Raw genomic sequence first — 17,594 nt, 5'->3', positions numbered from 1 at the left:
AAAAAAAAAGAAAAAAAAATTAATAGAATAACTTCTAATGCAAATCCCCAGTAGCCTGAGCTGGCTAGATTGCCTCTAAACTGCAACCCCACAAAGCGTTCCCAGTCCTATTCAGCAACAAGTTCAAAGTATAGTCGGTCCATTAATCTAACCAAATGCACATTCATCATACTGTTTAAAAATCACTGTTTAAGTAAGTACGCTTTGAGTCTCATAATTACTAGGTCTGCTCTGAATAATAAATCTCCTCTATTGTATGTGGGGGGAAATAGACCGTGTTTTCTATACATTTATTTTCACAAAGAAACAAAAAAGGGTAGGTGCACACAATAGAGCCTCTGATTAAATAGTAATAAGGCACACTGGGATTAAATCATGTCCCTGCAGAGAAATACCAATCTCTGGTGTTAGCTGGAATAAATAAGATGCAAAAATAATGATAAAGTCATTTATAGATAAGTTATGCGTGGATGGTTGGGAATCATTTGAAACCAATCAGTTAACTGTAGTCTTTTAAAAGTACAATATAAAAAATACTCCATCAAAGTATACTTCAATATTGTGCAATGCAGCGCTATTAGTCAGTGCATACTCTATAAATGGTATTATTTAAATTGACTGACTTCTTCCATACCTGCCTATTGGTTGCCAATGTGTTAGAGGAAGTACTAAGCTATACTAGAGCAGGGTTATTTGGGGTTATAAAATGAAATACAAGTGACAATAGATGCACAGTATGCTTACAGTAGCAACCTCCCTAGAATGAACATACATTCTGTAGCTGTAACTGAACTACACACTGTATTCTGGTTCACAGTTTATATACTAAGGGCTGCAAGACATGTTGTTCACTCTCATTTAGAACTGTATGCTAATGGCACAGCATTTCCAGCATCATTGTTCTGTTCAAGGCTTTGAATGTTTTATGTATGTTAATGCCCACACTGTCAGATTGATAACTGAATTCCTCCAACTGTGAAAATGTAATGCTTAGAGCAAGTCAAGAGGACATATTCTTTATGTGAAAGTGATATTTTAATCAGTTTGTTTTCATTTTTACTCACCTGTACTGCATTCTGTATCGGATTTTAATCATCAGTCCACTTTATTTATGGAACCTGCAATTAATAATTCTGCACTTGTTGTTACTCATCTCTCTGTTGTAACTGTCAAGTATACAACATACCATGTTAGACAATAGGTTCTAGTGTGCAATTAAGTACTGCACTCTAGCTGAAGATAATAGCCTCACATCATAAACTGATGCATACTGCTGTCATACTGGCAGTTAATTAACATAGCTCTTATTTGCCTGAACTTACTTTGATTTTTCTTAAGGACGGAGAGTCTCATGATATGGACTGGGTTATTGATAACATTTCTTAGAATGGTTTATTCTCTAGAATACTATTTGCAGTGCTGGCGTAATATGTCTTCATCAACTTTCTATTATGCTGATTTGATTGTAGCTTACTTTAATGCGGATCATTTGCACATAATACACATGATAAAAGGTGACATCACTGCTTACATTTTAAAGTGCACACCAAGGCTCCTCACTTAGAAGAAATCTGTAAGTGAGCTATGCCTAGACAAACATAACAGTTATCCTGGTGTAGAATATTACAGTGCCAAACCAAAAGTTCTCCTATAAGCAATTACCTTGCATACACCTTGTAAGTCAGTACACTAAATGGCATTGTTCATTTTCTGCTCACTAAATGCACAGCAAGTAGCGTATGAGGCTGTCAGCTAAGAGTTAAAGGTAAAGCACTGGCATTTGCTCGCTGAGATCTGTCAAAGCCTGAGCTGCCTGCATTCATGTCTGCCTCTGGAACAATGGTTACCTGTACGCTTTCTGGACTGCTTGGCAGACACAAGCAATCTGTATAAGGTCTGCCTCTGTTAGACAGTGATCAACAAGAATCCCTAATGACAGTCTACTTTTCATTCGGAAGAGAAAAGAAAAACCTGCATACCTTCTTGATGAAGGACAGCACTTTGAAGCTTTTACTGGTGTCATTTCCATTCAGCCTTGACTTGGCCTGAGGTTTTGGTTCCCAGTCTACAAGTCAGCAGGCTATCACTTCTCTCTTCCTCCACTCCCTTGTATTGCTCTGCAAAAGCAGATTAGTGTCACAGCTGTAACAGGCACAGTAATGCACATTATAGATACAATCTCCATGGTGGCAAGCCACCAAGCCGTGGTAGGACAATAGACAAGTCCACTGGCTCTTTTTTCCTTTAATTTGTAAGTACAAAAGCTCATTCTTTACTTTTAAGCTGTAATGTTACATTTTCTCGGAACAATGTGGTCCGGTCTACAAAACAATTAATTTACCTTTCATGCATGGTATTGCATCTAGGTTGTTAAAAGACTATGCGCAAACACAGTAAGGTAGAACAGTAGTCATTATGCCTGGTAGTAACAAAGATGACTAAGAAGCCTAGAGGTTTTTATTAATCTCTTACACTACCATTCAAACGTTACATTAACAGCATGCTTAAGAATCAGCTATATATGACACAGAAACATGCTGTTCACACTACATAGCTATGCATTATTTAACGACAGTGTTCGGCCATCTAATTTGTGATTATATTTACACTCTGCAAACTGTACCAAGGTCACATAGTTTTAAAAATTAATGAGGCTTGCTGCTAGATTCAGATGGTACACCTCTACTGCTGCTTCAGATAAATGCCATTATTAGCATGGATTTTGCAAGTAATCTGTGTTTTCAGCAAACTGTATTGAAAGAGATCTGTTAACTAGAGCAACTAGTTGATGGTTATGTATCAGAATACATTTTATGAAAAATGATTTATTTATTTTTGTAACTAGTCTCTTGATTTCATAAGAATGACAAAACCGATTTCTAATAGCTATTTTTTTTTAAGTGTGTACACACAGAAGCAGATTGCAGTACTTTAGTTGTACCTCTGAATCATATGTGTTGATGCTCACCGAGCATGAGATTGGCAATCATTTGGAAGGGTTAATGTTTGCTATAGGTATTAAGGTGATCTGGGAAATTATTTCATCATAAAGCCTGTTGTGATTGACGTATAACAATCTAATCTTTTTAATTTTAGCTCTCCTTCCAATGTGGATGAAAAGGCATTTAAGTTCATTTATTGCTTTTTAAGTCACCGTTAACAGTCATTTGGAATACGAATATTTTTCACCTCTTAATCCAGGCAATTTGAAAGTTTAGGAAAATCTGATCACTTCTGATCAGGTTTCTAGATCTATCAATGTGTATATAGGAGCCATTCATGACTTAGTAAGGCTAATGCTATAGGTTTGTATGCACTGCATGGATGTGATGAACTTCAATAAGCTCTTAAGTATGCACACACCATGTAGCTGTTTATCCTATATGTAAGTTTAAATAAAAGATTAGGAAATTAGGTAAAGTAGTCCTTTTAAGGACCAAAAATAATGTTTATATAAAAGTTCGGTTCATGAAAAAAGGAGATAAAAGTAATACATTTCTGTATTTAATGGCTTTATGTTTATAAAGTGTTATCCTTGCAATGGAATATAGCATTCAAGCACATATCATACAATATTAATAGAAAATCTTATGCCTTAACAGGAGCACTAAATTCAAGAGTCAAGTAACTAATCTGAATGCAATGTTAAGACCTGTATAATCCAATAGAAATGGAGATCTCTTTATAGCCGCTTGAGCTCTGTTCTAGACTCCAGGTCAATGTGTTACTGAATGGGTTACACAAATCTGAGGGGTATGCAAACTATATGCAATGCAATAAATCTTTATAATTAGGTTGAGGGTGTCACATTTGCAGGATCTGACTAACATTTGTGCAAAAGAGCAGCAAGCCCTGTTGCTTATCAAGGTCAATTGGTTTAAAATACATTATAGCCCCTTGCAGGCTACATTGAAGATGATTAAATATAATAGGCCAATGCAAAGGCAATTATTCATTCCCACCACTGTAACAGCAGGTCTCTGAATATAAATAAAAAAAAATAGATATTTTGGAGTCTAAAAAAAAGTGTGAGAGCCATTTGCTGGGCAACTTGCTTTCTATGATCAAAACAATTTAGTTAACGTATAGCCAAGTGTTCATCTAAATACCAGCCTATGTGATTGTTCTATATTCTAGTGATTTCATATTCAGAATTCATTGTGAGCGGTGATCATTCTAATAAATCTCATTTTAAATACTCACTGTTAACACTTCACGGGGGTATCTAGTTTGAACTGTGTCAAATGATACTGTGTAACTTTACATAACCCATCTTAAAGTTAACTCTGGAGACTTGAATACAATAGAAATAGCTTTGATGTGCAGACTTGTATAACCAATAGCATCCTATCAGCTTCTAGCCTTTTCTAGTCAGACCAGTCAACTTGAATTTTGATTGGTGGTGAAGGGTGATTACACTTAAGTCCTTGAATTAATATGTTGGCTTTAAATATGTATATATTATTATATATTTTTGTAAAGTCTGTGTGATAAATGGGGAAATTCATCTTTGCCTCTGATGTAGACTCTTAGTGACATTCATTATTTCATGCACAATGTATTAATTCCTATTTAATGCAGCAACTGCATGCTAAGTGTTAAAGTCATACATGACAGGGAGGCAAATGAGGGAGAAAGACTGGAGCTCCGTGTAAGCATAACGTGTCTAATTTATTTTTTATACAAAGATTAATGTGCACCCAGCATGAATGTTTTGGTCTCCTCCATCATTATGAGAGGGAACTTTGGATCTGCATTACCTAGCCATGTTACATCAATCAATCAGCAGGGTATGGCTGAAGAAATTCAGCAGGAACCCCACCTGAGACTGAGCACATCTATTTCACTAATGGACTGTTCCTTTTTTATATTAGAGCAGAATGCTATTTCTTAACCTGAAAAAATGAGTTTGTTTTTTTTTGCTTTTTCTATCCAGTAAAGGAGTAGCAGAAAATGTGCAAATATCCAAGATCATTAAAAAATATCAAACAAATAGATTTTGAATAGAGCAATTAAGCATGCAGTATCCTTTGTTGGGGATGACATTCGCATTTAATCATTGTGACACTGTTATAATAAAATGCTTTTGTTCTATTTTGGGGAATGTGTTCATCCTGTTTAAGAGACAAAGAAATAAAGGACTTTTTTCATTGTGTTTTCTAAGACTAAGTCAGTTTAAAGCCTATTTATATTCAGTTACTTAATGTCAACCTTATTGCTAATATTTTAAGCAATAGGTTAGAAAATATTGCAAAGGGCTTGGTAGTTTTCCCATGACAGGGCTGTGTAAGAATACACAGTAGCAGAAGTATAATGATAGCAGATATTGATTTGAATGTGTTCTGTTTTAGGCTTTCCTTTGAAGCAGCCAGCTGTGTCATGTGCTTATTGTGCCTGGAATTAGAGTAGCTTTCAGCCATGTATTGTGATAGGATGATGACTGGTTATGGTACATCAGTGGAAGACGCATTCTACTAGCCACATTGCCAGTGTCCCTGAAATTATAGCCTGGGGTCTTGAGACAGTTTTATTGTCATTAAAGTTGATATTCCTTAGTTTGTTGATTGGACTGACTGGCTCCTGAATTCTACCTTGATTTCTCCAGCATTAAGATACACTATTCTAGTGATACTAGTACAATGTCATCAAGTAGTGGGTTTCTATAAGAAGAGAATTAGCAAAGTTACTTTTTAATCATATTTAAAGGATTTCTAATTATAATTTAAAAAGCTAGCACTCTCTTTACCATCCTTGTTTATATGGCTTATATAGCCTTAGAATATGTATTCCTATATAACTATTGCTGGAGCCCTAGAGCCATCATGCTTGACTTATTCAATGGGGTTAAAATCAGTGAATGCAGTACCAACTTGTTATAAATAGGAGGAGTTACTGTAGTCTTAGTCCCCTCCTTCTCATGTTGCTTCAAGGAGGCTCTTTCAAGCAAGCCACATTTAGACATGAACACCAGTCATACAGAGTATAACCCCATATAAATTATATGTTCCTGGAAAGAAAAGAAAGACTTGCCTCCACTGCATCTAGGGGATTGTAAAAGTAAACCTTCCATGATGAAGTGTAACTGCACAAGCCTTTCAGAAGGTTTAATGGGGTTATGTGGTGCAATCTGTCTGCAATCTGTTCCATTGCACAAGCATACAACACTTAGGGGTGTATTCACAAAAGATCTGTAAAATTGACATGCGCAGATAACGACTATAACATTTACCAGGTGTTAGGTAAACTCTGTAACACAAATGGCAAATCGCATGATGCTATAAGCAAAGTGTGTGCTGTGTGTATGATGCAGGATACCCAAACTACTGTATGTAACATGCATTATGTAGTTTGTATAACACCCACCAGAACAGTGATGGCTAACCTTGGCACTCCAGCTGTGGTGGCTCTACAAGTTCCATGAGGCTTTGCAATACTCTGACAGCTCTAAGCATAACTCTGGGGGGCAGAGGCATTGTGGGATGTGTAGTTTTTTCGCAGCTGGAGTGGCAAGGTTAGCCAATAGCCATCACTGTGCTAGAATTGACATGCTCTCTCTGTACATGCACATTTTACTAACATTTTGTGAATATGCTACATAGTGTGAGAACTAACTTGAAGCTCTAAACTGCAATGCAAAAAACAAACCTGTCTCCAACGAGAGTGCAACAATGCTCACATTCCATGTTTTTCTGTACTCTATTTTACAAAACCACACCAATGCAGAATTTAAGATTTTTTTAAACTTTTTTAGAATGTGTAATTCACATTTCCCAGATAAATATTTTTGCTTGAAAGATAGATTTCAAGGATATATTTTGTCATGCTGTGCACTAAGAGTAGTAACGGTATGGATGGAATCTATACATGGAGTATAGTTCAGGTAACTAATACATTAAATATTTGATTATAGTTATTGCTTTCAGGACATATTGGGACATATTGGGTTATATAGAACTACTACAAAGATAGCGTTTTACAATAACTAGCAATTTCAAAGAAAACCTACTGAATGAGATACATTATGAAGATCCATAGCAACATTTTGATATGGCCCCTAGACCTAAGCACACTTAGTAATGACACCTTGTCATATGGATATGAGTTATCATGATGCACAGTGCACACAGAACATGGGCAGAGAGATATAAAATCATAGTCTGGAAAAACACAGAAACATTGACTTATGGATATTTGCTATACACCTGTGACGTTTGCTGACCTGCTTGAAAAAGACATGGTTACTAGACTGTTCTAGCGACATGATGTGTTCCATACTCTAACAATGTGCAACAAGGTGTGTGTTTGTTGTTTTTTTTAGATGTAATGAACAGTACAGTAATGGCATCAGTCTGTTTAGTGGAACACTTTCACATTTACATTCTTGCATCATCTATTTTCCCCTGCAGTATGTGTTTCTTTTGTGCTGGCTGGTGGGTCTATTCACAGCTAAAGGTATATAAGAATTCCAATTCTCTGTTCCCAGTCAGTGTGTAGCCACACTCATTTTAGTTCCCTTTGTACATCTGATCTATCACCTGTGATAGACAAATTAAAGGGAGGTCAAGAGCCACTTTAGTAAAGTTTGCTGTTTTTTTAAGCCATATAGTAGCCATAGAGGGATTATTTTTTGCATTTGCCACAAAAGTGTACTTAAACCATAAAGTGTTTGCCATAGTAAATTAAATAGTTGGTATTGTGTGGGGTTAGTTTCCAGACACACTGGTGATATCATCTTTACCTCTTAGAAAACTACCACAGCCACTTAAAATATGAAATGCTAGCTGTGATGGAGCAATAGGCTATGAAAGCAAAGTTTGACTCCCTTAAAGAGATCCTGTAAAGAAAAAAGTGCCTTTGGGGGTACTTACCTCAGAAGGGGAACACCTCTGGATCCTGATGAGGCTGCACCTGTCCTCTTCAGCCTCCTGCATCCAGTACTGGCAGACCTCAAACAGCGTGCATCAATATTTATTTATTCATGCTTCTGTGCAGGTGCAGCACAAGCTTCCCCTCGGACTCCAGTGGAAATAGCCGAGCCCAATCACGTCTGCTCTACTGCGCAGGCGACTCGCACCTGCGTAGTAGAGCGGACCTCATCAGGCTCGGCTATCTCCGCCGGAGCCCAAGCAGAACCTAAAATACAATACAATAGGTACAATTTACCTTCAATAGGTAAATATTCGTGCGGGATAAAGCCCCGCCTACACCACTTTTAGGCGGATTCCAGAGGATGAGGAGGATAAGGGAAGCCCCATTAGGATCCAGAGGCTTCCTCCTCATGAGGTAAGTACTCCATAGGGTCACTTTTTTCCCTTAAAGTGTCTCTTTAAAACCACCTGCTTGTCTGAAGGGTTAAAGGGCAACTGAAGTGAGAGAGATGTAAAGGCTGCCATATTTACTTTTAAGCAATACCAGTTGCCTGGCTATCCTGCTGATCCTCTGCCTCTAATACTTTTAGTCATGGCCTATGAACAAGCATGCAGAAGATCAGGTGTTTCTGACATTATTGTCAGATCTGACAAGATGAGCTGCATGCTTGTTTCTGGTGTGATTCAGACACTATGGTAGCCAAATAGATCAGCAGGACAGCCGGGCAACTGGTATTGTTTAAAAGAAGATAAATATGGCAGTCACCATACCACTCTCACTTCAGTTCCCCTTTAAGCAGAGGCGTGTGCCTCAGGTCAGTGTAATTACTATTACAAGCAGTCATCTGTATTATTATCTGTGAATTTAACAGTGGGCTATTTTTGAGTCTTGTCTCTGTGCTGAATGTTTGATGTAGCAGTAAGTGAAGCATTTCAAAACACATTGCGTAGTTTCCATGCCGCATATTTTAGCTACCTACCTCATGTCATTATGCAAAAACGATGTACGCCTACATAGATATCGTTAATTAGCATTGCAGTGAGATAATGAGGCCATATTCCATCTTTGCGCGTGGTATCTGGCTTCTCTTAGCAATTGTGATGTTTTCATGATCCACGCACATTTAATAGGTGAATGACATTACTTCAAATAAGATATAATATGTTTTTACATACACCAATATTTCAGTACACTTCTCTGTGCACATCCAATTAAAATAATACAGGTTTTGTTGTGCTTATCCACAAATGTCAGAAAGAAACTCACAGCGTGGATAATTGAATGCACAAACTTACTAGAAGAAATCCCTGTAAGCAGATACTAAAAATTGTCTATAATGGAAATGCAGGTCTGTATTGATTATTCTATGCTGACTAAACAGATATTCTTGGGTTAGCCTGGAAGTGTTTTTATACATCTGTCTAACTTTTTTTCTTATGTAAGAATAATACTAATTATGTAAAATGTTCAGACTTGGGATAATTTCTGTTTGGTGAGAGTACTCCATGCTGTATCTAAGTAATTTTCATATTTGCTTTACAAAAAAATTGGATTTTTTGACTCTCTAATGCAATCATTCAGTAAGCTGGTAAAGGGATTCTTAGGATCTGTTTCCAGATTGTAGATGCTTAGTCCTTCAATGCTTTTTCTCTTTTTCAGTGTGCATTAAGTGTCTAAAGTGTCTACCTCTCACCCCAGAAGGCCACAGGTAAATAACAGCCCATGAAGCAGTCCTGAACTGAGATGACCGGATGAGTCTGAAAGCTGTCCTATATACATGCACTGCACATGTGCAAATGGGGCAGATTTATCAAAACCAGCGCAAGGAACAATGGGACAAAACCAAGGGGAAACACTTAGCACTTGCTTAGAGTAGCCAACCAGAGTACCTAATCTAGGCATCTGGTTCACTTTTGCACTGGTTTTGGTCCATTTTTCTTGAACTGATTTTGATAAATCTGACCCATTGACTCTATTGGTACAGAGGCTACATCAGAATGGGTTTAAAAAACAACTGAAGTGAAAAGAATATGGTGGCTGCCATAATTACTTCCTCTTGGCTAATCTTGTCAGATCTGACATTTGATATGCATATGCTTGTTCAGGGTCTGTCTAAAAGTATTAGCGGCAGAGGATCAGCATGTTAGCCAGGCAACTGGCATTGCCTAAAAGGAAATAAATATGGCAGCCTCCATAACCCTCTTGTTACAGTTTTCCTTTAAGTTAGCATGTCCACTACCAGAAGGCACCATGAAAAATAGTTTCCTGCTAGGGGAGGGGATTTGTAGACAGCGATCACTGCAAAATCAATTGGCTAAGCTGTTTGCTGCTCAAGCTTGCTCTTAGCTTAAGTTTAACAATTTCATTTTGGAATAGTTGTATAAGGAAATACCATTTTTGTTGAAAAGAACATAACCCCCTTAGTTCAGCTCTCTGTTTTGCAATGATAACCAGAAAAATATAGTTTCAGCTTGCTTATTTAGTTTTAAGGTAATAAAATAAACAGCCAAAACAGTAAAAAGCAGAAATTGGCAGGTAAGTCCTTAAGTCCTCAAAATGTGCTTCCCAATAATCAAGTGGACCAGTAGTAATGGCTCCTCCTCTTTGTAGCTACAGTGTTTCCCCAATAATAAGACACTGTCTTATATTAATTTTTGCACATCTAAAAGATGTGCTATGGCTTATTTTCAGGGGATGTCTTATTTTTGGGCAAACACTGGTAGTTTTCCTATACAATATGTACATACTGCATGCCATAATGAAACACAAGCAACATACACAGAGCTTGTGGTTTGCAGATATTGGCTCTTGCTTCCAAGAAACTGATTCTGCTGCTCATGTGGGGAAAAGTGTTTCTTGCAAGCAGATCAGACTCCTCAGAGCTATGATAGGATAAGCTGTGTGTCTTGGGAAGAGGTGAAGAGCTGCTGATGCTTATCAGTTTGACACAGATCAGGAGGGCTGGCTCCAAAAAAAACACAAATTACCTGACACAAATATACTGGACTGTAGAACTCGCATTATACTGCTGCTCTCCTGTATCCAGGCTTTGTATTGGACCTGACTTGTTGATGTCATGTTGGCTGCTGCTAGCTAGGGCTTACATTCGGGGGAGGGCTTATATTTCAAGCATTCTTGAAATTCCTGCTAGGTCTTATTCTCAGGGGATGTCTTTATTTTCAGGGAAACGTGGTAATTACCAGTACTCACGCAGCAAACTTGGAGTCTATGGACAATGCTGTATTTTACAGTACTGCTGCAATGGTTGCAAATATTAGAAATTTGAGCTTATTGGCAGTCTCAGAAATCCTTGGGTAGCTGCAAATTGAAATGAAAGTATGATTTTCTTCATAACATTAGATTACAAGCAATTTTTTAACAAAAGGGACATTTTGATATAAATAGCAACAATACATGGCATTGTAATTCCTTATTCTGTGCAAAGTTGTCTGTCATGCAATATAAACACATTCAGTCACTGGATGCAATATAAGGTACTATATTATTTTTGTGATTCCGTATTCAGTCATTTTCAATATTTCTGGATGAGTGAAGATATATTTAGGATTATCTTATTGCCTGGATGATTGTTAAAGCTGCTACCAGCAACATACTTTGGCAACAGATTTTTACTGAAGGTAAGCAAACACAGAGGTATGTTCATGTTGGAACCACATACCCCTGTGCGTTGTCCATTCCTGTCTTCCAGTCCCACTTGTCTCTGTGATCACTCCTCAAAAAGTTTTGGCAGATAAAGACCGGAAGAGGCAGGCTTGCTGCATTGTTCCCTCTTACCACTCTACCCTCTTGGTTTATGACCTGCATTTCCAAGGTGATTCATTGATCAGAAGATAGCTTATGTTGCAACAGAGAGGCGCTCATGCTTACTACACAGCCACAGCAGTTAAGGCACCTGTTTTTTCACTGTCCTGAGGAAGCAGGCAAGCACCCGTGAAACGCGTTTACTTTAATGTGCTCGAATAAAATAACTTTTTTTTAAAAAAACTGGTCCAAATTCTTCGAGAGGTAAGATTACCTCTCTGTTTATAAGATTAACATCATATTAGCCTACCTTTTATGCATTGGGCGCCTCCACCCCTGTTTTAAGTAGACTCTTGGTGGAAAATATCACTGGAAAACATTCCCTTCCTGTCTGCAAATTTGACTTCATCTTAAAGTCCGATTTTTTTCAGAGAGTGCTTACAAAAACCAGCTGGAACATGGAGAGGAATGGACAATGCACAGTGTTATGTGGATCCAGCGTGACCATACCTCTGTGCTTACCTTGGGTAGCTTTGTCTTGGGTCAGGTATACATTACTTTGAATAAAATAGCAAGAATATAAGGTATGACCCATCAATAACACAAAACTGACCAGTAAAAACATGCAGATTTTTTCATCCAATTGTATCATGTGAAGTTTATTCTAACATCTATTTTTTATCCTCCTCAGACCCCCATTAGTGCACTAATGTATTTATTTTTTTTTAAGTTGGCACAAATGTTGGAGGCACTTCTCCAGACCTTTATCTGAGTGTAAGGCTTGACAGGTTATGCCCCCAATCAGTCTCTATGCCCCAATCTAGTGCCACGGCTCTGAGTCCGGCCCACAGTCTTCACCTATAGACAAGTCCCCACGTGAATAGGACAATTTATTTTTCTCCTGACCAGAATTACCCCCAGGGCCTAACGTGCAAGGTATACAGACTGAAGTAGAGAGGACAATAACCCACCAGGACCCCACTGAGGCAAGTATAGGCACAGTTCAATAGTTCATAAGTATCACACAAGACTAGTACCTTGTTTTTAGGAGGGTGAGGCCCTCACTGTTGATTTTCAGTAATTACAGTTCAGGAACAGGCAGTGGATGATCCATGCAGCAAGCAAGATAGTTCATGCAAGGTCAGCATGCAAGATTATCCAAGCAAAAATCAAGGGTCAGTTCAGGCAGCAGGCAAGAGTATCCAGTTAACCAGCAATGGTTGGTCCTGGCATCAGGCAAGAGTATCCAGGTACAAGCAAGGTTTAGTAAACAGCAGGCAAGAATGGTTACATACAAGCCAAGGTCAATTCCAAATAGTTCAGGCAATATGAGTGCGCACCCAGCAACTAGCCACAGCTATGCTTATCACGGGCAATGACTGGGAGCACTCTGAGCATTTAAATACAACTTTCATCCAATCAGTGGCCGGCCACATTCCGCACCTCCAATAATAGCAGACGCACCTTCTCAGTGTCAGCCGCACAGTCAGCTGATGCTGAACTGTCAGCTGACCGCAGTCTGACTATAGTTTACCTTTGCAGAGGGCGTACTGAGAACGCGCCCTCCGCGCATATCAGGAAATGCGTCCTGTGTCCCAGCCTGCACATCATCAGCGGGGAACAAGTGCCAAGACCCGGAAGCAGCAGATTCCGCCCGATTCTCGGCACAAACATCAGCATTCATAGGCAAGTTCCCTATACTGTGACTTAACTTTTTTGCATCCACCATACTTGTAGCAGAAGAAAGTAGATCAAACTTATATTTCCTGTAATAGTACCAGATCACACCTAAAAGCAACCTAATTGTGGCGTCAGCAGCAGCATGCTTTTATTTTTGAAAGGTACTCTAAAGAACATACCAAAACATTAGCATATTTTTCTGTTGGTACTATTGTAAATCTTTTTAAGTTTTAATTGCGTAACTTTTCAGTTTCCTAACATTAAAATTCCTTTGTTTACAGCACTATGAGGTAGACTATATGTGAGTAATGATAAGCCTGTACTGGTGACATTTTATTTCCAATACACACTCCCTTTTTATATAAGGCCTCCTGCTGTTTACTTCTGCATTGACTGCATTCTTTTCTTTCCCAGATGACAGCTTTAAACAGACAGTATGGTGTGTAACTCTGCAGCTTGTACTGGATTTCTTGGCATGCCATGCTTTCATGTGTCAGTGCCCTGACTCTGAAACAGCTGAAAGCAAAAAATTAATGAGGATAAGGGCAGAGTTTCTGGATTGCTGCAGAGTGTGAGGGACATTCCCAGGAGAAGACAGGCTACCCATGGACATGAGACTGCCTGCAGGATTTGCAGCTGGTTTTTATATAATACAATCTTCTACACAAAAGACCATTTTATAAAAAAGTTTCCCTTTCAAAAGATTGTAAATTTACAAACTACATGGTACTGATGGTGCCCAATCATTGAATCATACCTTTTAGGTACAGGAAATGCAAATATACAAATTGTGTGTAATTAAACATCGAGTTGAAATGAAGAAATAGGTAAGTAAAAGTAAAGTTTAAAAAAAGTAAAATATCTACCACATAGATTTTCTTCGGGTCTCAGGCATTTCTGCAACATCTGGATAGTGTACTGGTTAAGGGCCCTGCCTCTCTGACACAGGAGACCTGGGGCTGAACCAGGATTAAGTAATTCAGCACCTATTCAGTAAGGAGTCCTTGGGAAAGACTCCCAAACACTGCTAATGCCTACAGACTGTGCCCTAGTGGCTGGCGCTTTGAGTCTGCCAGGAGAAAAGCACAATAAAAATGTTTGGTGTCTTGTCTTTTGACTCAAAATTACACATTTCTTTATTGGTGCTGCATTTCTTCATTCTGCTACGTCATGCCTTTGGGCTGCAATCTGCCTTCTGGAGTGAGACAATTCCAACTCAGGAGGTGTGATCTCTGGAAAGCTTGCTCTATAGTAAAGGAAGTTAATAGATGAAAATGACACCATGTTTCTTGCAAATTTAATTCAAATTATACAAAGCTTGAATTTGGGTCAGCTAGACTTAACTGGAAATTAATGTTTAGTTCCGCACCAAGCTGTGTTGGATGCAAGCCCAAATTATTTACATTCTAAGTATTACCACTACTCCTTAGGATAGGAAGCATGCAGAACAAGATAATTACTAAATGTAGTTGGGGACTTGCCATATCACCTGTCTCATTTCATTTGCCATTAAGAATCTGAGTTGGACTGGGTCTCAAGCGTCTTGGACTCATTACTTTTGTTGAACCTTTCTTACCTTGGCACTGACTGTGTCTAAGGCCTATGCATTACTTCCTTCATCCAAGTTCCATACATCACCAGCTGTATGCCTCTTACCCCCCCCCCCCTCCCCCTTCCCAAAATGTACAAACATCTTGTGACTTGTGATGCTCAGAAATGCTGATATCCAATTTTGCAGAAATTCTCATTTGGTTCTGTGGATTTCACATTTCTGCTTTTAGATTTCTGATTTTTGAATACCGGTAGTCTTTCTTTGGTAATTTTTTGCATTTTCTGATGGACCAAATACTTCTGTGTTGACTTTGCATTCTCTGATTGGTCCAATGCTTCACAGTTCTGTGATTGGGCTAAAGTTACCAAGTTGCGGTGATGCTGTATTTCTGTAGATATCAGATTTACGTTTTCTGATTTCCGATCAGAAATGAGGGAATTTCAATTCCAAAATTCGAATGAGCATAGACAGCTTGCTCCTTCAATGTGCTCCTAACCACCTTTCTAAATGTAATAACACTGCACCTCTCCCTTATGCAGCCTCATATTTCATATTTCAGCTCCCCATGTGTGCTATTTATGAAATCTATTTGTAGCCTTTCTCATGTGTATGCAGTAGAATGCTGCTTGACTGCATCTCAGTGGAAGCACTTTTAGGTCTCACATAGCTCCAAGTAGGTAAGAACTAGTGAAGTGAATTTTTTTTGTAAAAATAGCTGCCATTTAGCCATGCATGGGTATTTGGTAAATATAGTGGTATCCAGAGCACATGTGATTCCCAGCACTTACTTGGTGTCATTGTGTATCAGTCAGCACTGTTATATGTAAAAGGCTAGGGTCTTCAGAAGTAAACAAAGACAGTCATTGACTTTATTCAGCAGTCAATTATTAGTTTGTAACCTTTCAAGGAACACTCCAAGAGTGAGAATTATGTTAAGCGTATGAAAGGATGAGAGGCTAATGTGGTGGTGTTTGATTGCTGGGGTCTGTTATTCATCCCTTAGGGTTTCCTGAACCACAGTAGTGAGATATGTTACCATCATTTATTATAGTGTTTAACAGTGAATGTTTATAATACTGCTGTGGGGAGGTTAACAAAGCAGCTGCCATTCCAACTTTGGAAACTGAAACTACTTCAATATTGCTAAAATTAGAATAATTTTAATAAACATCCTGACAGAGGCTGCTGGTGGGTGTACTGATTTCATTTTGGGGTGTCCAGTATGGCAGCACTTTATAAGGGGCACCCAATCTGCCTATGTTTGCAACACCTTTACGCTCAAGGTCTGTAAAGTTAGGTTGTCTTGGTTTCCGAGGCTCCATTAGTAATTTGTAGCAGACTCCAAAACCCTTCCCGATCCTGAGTTAGGACTTGGTCCAACATTGGCCTTTTCCATCTTAGGTCTAATTTCAGGCATAGTCTGACACAGGAAAATGGCACCAGATAAAAGTCGGAACAGCGTTGGTCTCTTTAGATCCAATCGCTGTTGGCCCCATCTACTACCACTGGGCCACAAATATAAGTATTATATGGGTGCAGTTCGGGGTCCTGTGCTGTAGCCAGGTATTATATTGCACAGTGTCTGACTAGGTAGATCTTTAATCCCCTTTGGAACCACATTAGAGCTGAAGCATGCAAGTTGGTGCAAGTCCTGCCCCCTCCCTGTGGTGTCAGGTCACCTCTTTGCTCTAGTGCTAGGTGGTGGATGATATGAGAATAGGATTGGAAAGGGTTAATCAGGCTAAAGTGGTGAGAAGAAAGCAGCAGTCCCCTACTTAACACCTCTATGTAATGTGAGGGCCTGTCTAAAGCATCCATTAAAAGAATATTTAGTCAGGTTTACCCTTCCACTATCCAGATATGGTAAGGTTGATTATACACTTGAGATAGTATCATCAGTTGGCATCTTTAGAGTGAGCCTTCAAATGTAAACTAAATCTATGATTCTGTGTTGTTAACAGCTAAGCCACTTATTGGCTATGACCCACTCACCAATCAATGCCTTAGCTGTCAATTTTTTGACCAATCAGAGGTTTGTATGCCTTTGAAAGCCTACATTTTTTTGTTTACAAAAGGCACTGAGTGGTCCTGCAAGGAGTAATGTTCAGGGTCTGAAGATCCTGTTAGAGCCATAAATTGACAATTTGTGATATAAAAGGTGAATATAAAATTTGGGTGAAAGTCCATTTTACTTGTCAAGATTGCTAAGATTGAATTGTACGACCTGAAAAGGATTGTTTTACAAAATAGAAATTTAACAGCTTCTAAAACTTTAACATTTGAAGGCTCTTTTCAGAATTCAGCTTATAGTGATATATTTTGAGGTATTCTTTTCTGGTAGGTGCAGACTGCAATATCCTTTCGTGCAACCACAATTTTATCAAAAGATGTTTTATCCAATTCATTAGAAGTACTAAGCTTGGTATTCTTATTACCTTAAAATGTAACTATCTGTTTATAGGATACTGTTTAAGGGTTAGTTTAGCCAAATACAGGTTATATTTGCTCAGATCAGCTATGTTGTCAAAGAGAATGCCATTTTCATTTAGGACTTGCATGTACTTGGTACTGAATGATAGTACAAGAAATCTTACTGTGTAATTTATGAGGTTTAGCTGCATAGGTATAAAAGACCTGATTTACTAAGATTCTTTTGAGCTGAAAAGTGCCAAGCAGTGGAGAGATCCTAAGCAACTCTGCAAAACAAGATAGTCCTCTTTTAGTGGCAAAC

The 17,594-nt window shown here is 38.5% G+C and overlaps 1 protein-coding gene across 1 annotated transcript in view; it reads left to right on the top strand.

Annotated features, from left to right (window-relative positions):
- Positions 1 to 17,594, top strand: part of LOC137562326 (dynein axonemal heavy chain 3-like) — a 1,996,682-nt gene that overhangs the window by 283,523 nt on the left and 1,695,565 nt on the right. The gene's annotated exons all lie outside the window — the stretch shown is intronic.

This window comes from Hyperolius riggenbachi, chromosome 3 (genome assembly GCF_040937935.1).
Source record: "Hyperolius riggenbachi isolate aHypRig1 chromosome 3, aHypRig1.pri, whole genome shotgun sequence".
Classification (NCBI taxonomy): Eukaryota; Metazoa; Chordata; class Amphibia; order Anura; family Hyperoliidae; genus Hyperolius; species Hyperolius riggenbachi.
This window is presented reverse-complemented; position numbering and strand designations above follow the sequence as displayed.